The 3,919-nt window shown below is 36.3% G+C and overlaps 1 long non-coding RNA gene across 1 annotated transcript; it reads left to right on the forward strand.

Moving 5' to 3' along the window:
• The first annotated feature begins 283 nt into the window (after positions 1–283).
• Positions 284–796, forward strand: LOC110676596. Its single transcript, XR_002500545.1, has 3 exons — positions 284–428; positions 500–539; positions 612–796. It is a non-coding gene; the product is annotated as an uncharacterized LOC110676596 (long non-coding RNA).
• Positions 797–3,919: the final 3,123 nt, after the last annotated feature.

Genomic DNA, 3,919 nt, shown 5'->3' on the forward strand with positions numbered 1-3,919 from the left:
ATTTATCAATGGCTAATTAAGATTGTTAAGACTAATAAATTCTTAAATGAATTTTAACGAGTAGATGAGAATGTAATTTTAAAAAAAAACAGCAGTATTGAAGCTGATAGTTTGACTTTCATTTCATCGACAGAATCCTATCCTGGCTTACTACTGAGCTGTTGATATTTTTGATAAGACCCGTTGTAAATTATCAATTGTTCATAGTCACAGTTTTATGTTCCGGTAAGTTTCAAATCGGATCGTGCTATCAAGCAGTGGATTCAATTGAATGCTTATAAAATGGCTCAAATCAAAGTCTACACATTAGACTAAACCAGTAAACTGCCTGTTACCCAGTAGTGAACATGAATTTCAGCATTCTGCTTTTTATGAGCATTGCTCTATTGGTAGTTTTACAAAGCGTCGAATCTGTACCGGTCGCTGATGTATGAATTGTTTTTGTTTTTACACGACTATTTTAAACCAATCATTTCTAATGTTTCGCTTATCATTACAGCCACAAGATGCCCCATCTCCCGACAGTGCAGCCATAGGTGGTAAGTATCCATCTCAGCAATGATCTGTAACCTAAAATGGATTAGATGACTTTGTGTTTTATTTTCCCATAGAACCTGCTGCCGCTGCCAAAAATGGTGGATCACTCGATTTTGTGCTAAAGCTACCAATCTCGGTCAAAGTTGGCACTGCTGAAATGCAGGAGATATCTTAATGATGAATTTAATTATTTTGTGGAATCATAGCTCTTTTATAAAAATGTAGCATAGTCGTAAATAAAAGCTAATTCGTAAATAAATTTGTATTTTTGCAATTTCTCATCGTAGTAGGCTATTTTCATCACGCAAATCTGTCACAAAACGGCCTACTTTCCTGCACTGAATTAATCAGTGCAATAATAATCATTACGCAACTGAAATCGGCTGTGTAATGATTATTATGCCATGCTTTTTAATTACGCAACTGTTTGAAGTTTCAACAATAAAATAAATAAAATAATGGTGAATGCGTCCGAATATGATTTTTGAAACTCTCAAGCAGTCTTGAAAGAAATTTAAAAAAAAATTTGTACGCAACTCGTTGCAGAACTTAATTTTTACAGCACTCGTCGTAATTGGGTCCTAAAATTTTTAATGAATTCTCGTTTTTATTTAGTAATACGAAAGAGCATGTTCTTTTAATCACTTTATCAATTTTTACCAGCTCATAACCGGCTATAACATATTTAAATATTCATTTTGAAAACGATTCATAACATGGACCTTGACACTTTATACATCTTCTTTTCTGGCGTTACGTCCCCACTGGGACAAAGCCTGTTTCTCAGCTTAGTGTTCATATGAGCACTTCCACAGTTATTAACTGAGAGCTTATTATGCCAATGACCATTTTTGCATGCGTATATCGTGTGGCAGGTACGAAGATACTCTATGCCCTGGGAAGTCGAGAAAATTTCCAACCCGAAAAGATCCTCGACCGGTGGGATTCGAACCCACGACCCTCAGCTTGGTCTTGCTGAATAGCTGCGCGTTTACCGCTACGGCTATCTGGGCCCCACACTTTATACATGTTTTTACGTTAACCATGTTGACAAAAATACCACAGGGGTTTTTGTTTTAACACTGGGGTTGTTCCTATCTGACATTTTGGAAGGGACATGGAAAAAAATTACCCAAAATTTGAGTTTAAACTAAGCGGTGTGACAAAATTTCAAAAATCCGTAAACAAACGTGTTTTGGACTTTTACCAAAGAAAATCATTCCAAAAAAATAATAAACATGTGTTTCTGGCCTAAACTTAACCGTTTGGTACTAAAATTGAGACAGGACGTTAGGACCCTATTATCCAACTCAGCAAGTTTCGTTGGATAAGTGTATGATTCGTGCTATAAAAAGTTTCGTTCTGCAACCTGTTGGGTATACTTCTATTATCATGTTTCTATACAATAACTACACATATCCCAGCATGCTAAATTTCTATTATTTTCAAACAACTTTCAAACAGCTTTTCAATAAACAGTTTCAACACAATAATAATAGTTTGTGTGACAAGTTGCAGAATGATGATTTTTACGATTTTTATGAGTTACGTACAACATTTTTTGCAATTTCGAAAAAGACAACTTGAGGGTATCAGAAATTATGCCGGAATGCATTCACCATTATTTCATAGTTCTGAAAAATTGTTGTGTTATGATTCATTACGCAACTCAAAAGAGTTGCGTAATGAATCATTACAGCACTAGTTTCAGTTAGGTAATGACTATTCCCGCACTGCATACTTCAGTGCAGGAAAGTAGATTGGCGAGATAAAAAACAGCCTATGAGAAATTGCATAATGACTATTACGACACATTGCAAATTGCTCTTCAGTTAGTTGAGAGTTGCTGTCGGTAATATGGCCGTTCGGTTAACTCAGCGGTTTGGCAAAAAGTTTCAAACTTCTAAGCCTTCCATAATATGTATACAGTAGGGATTCGCTCGTTGGGGGTCTGCTACATGGAATAACTCGATGGTTGGATGTTCGCTGGTTGGAAACAATTCCAACTAAAAAGCACTCGAATGTCAAGAGAAGATGTCAAATTGACTTTGACGTCTGAGTATCGTCGCATTGAAGTCTCCATATATAGAACAAATATGTATGTATATGTGCGTTTCGTGACGATTTGCGCTCCAGTTGAGTTAGCCTGGAGCATTTTTACCAGTTGTCAGTCGTTCAAACTGATGGATCGGATTAGCTAGATGGAAGGCAGTCGTGTTCCAACCAGCGAATCCCCGCTGTATCATTCGGAATTCGATACACCGTGTTAAACATTCAGCGTAGCTTTCCGTAACTAGTATCGATATCGAAGAGCTTAATTGAATCACGATGACGAACACTTAATTTGACAAGCAGCATGCAACGATTCCATATTTCTAATCGAATTTCTGCGATTGAACCAGTAGACTATCGTAAGCATGTTTGCAAACAACGTGTCCAACCAATTGATCATGAAGTTCAAAATTTTCCTAACCTTCTGCATGATATTGCTTGCGGTACTTCAGTGTCATAGCGCAACGACCAGAGCCAGAAAGGGATGTTATTGGATTGAACAAACATTCCTATGTCAGTCTTAAACCGGCTACGGATGGTGAAAATATGAAAAAAAATATACAATAAGAAAAATTAAGTCATCTAGTTATAATTTTCATCCATTTATCTTTTTTTGAGGGATCTTGTAGCAAATATGCTATTCAGGGCCGATTTCATCACTTTCGCTTAAGCCTGTAAGCCATGTTTACCACGTGCAAGGTTTAAGCGGTGGTGAAGAGACTGCATATCAGACAATTAACTTATAGCGGTTTTCCAACTTATGGGTTTGTTGACGACCCGGTTCGACCTGATGTCCTTTAAAGGCTCCAAACTTTCGTAGATAACTCACATTGAATTCAGAGTCAATTAAGTTTGCTATGCCAGCCGAGCCAACCATTGGTAAAACTTGGGGACTAAAATCTAAGTATATCATAAATGTATACACCTGTCAATCACAGATCTACACACAATTAGTTGTTTCCACAATTGCTGAATTTAGACAAAATTTTCTTGTTCCAAATGATCTCTTAATTGCTTGTAATTTTCCTTACACGAACTTTTCTACACAATTGCCTTCGCTGGAAATGTCGCCGTATGTATATTTCGAAAGAAGTATGTCAAACAATATTGTATGTTATAACATGTATAACATTGTTATACTGATGGCTCCCTTCTTGAAGGTGTATATTCTCGTAGAATTAGTTAAAGTTTCTAAAGCAATGTCAATATCAAGTTTTGCTTGCAAATAAATGTTAGCATCAGAATAATTATCAATGTTACATTTCATGGGATATTTGAAATGTAGCAGGGGTATGATCAGTATCAAAATCTATGTAAGTTGGCTACGAAA

The sequence above is a fragment of the Aedes aegypti genome, chromosome 2 (genome assembly GCF_002204515.2).
Source record: "Aedes aegypti strain LVP_AGWG chromosome 2, AaegL5.0 Primary Assembly, whole genome shotgun sequence".
NCBI classification, from domain to species: Eukaryota; Metazoa; Arthropoda; class Insecta; order Diptera; family Culicidae; genus Aedes; species Aedes aegypti.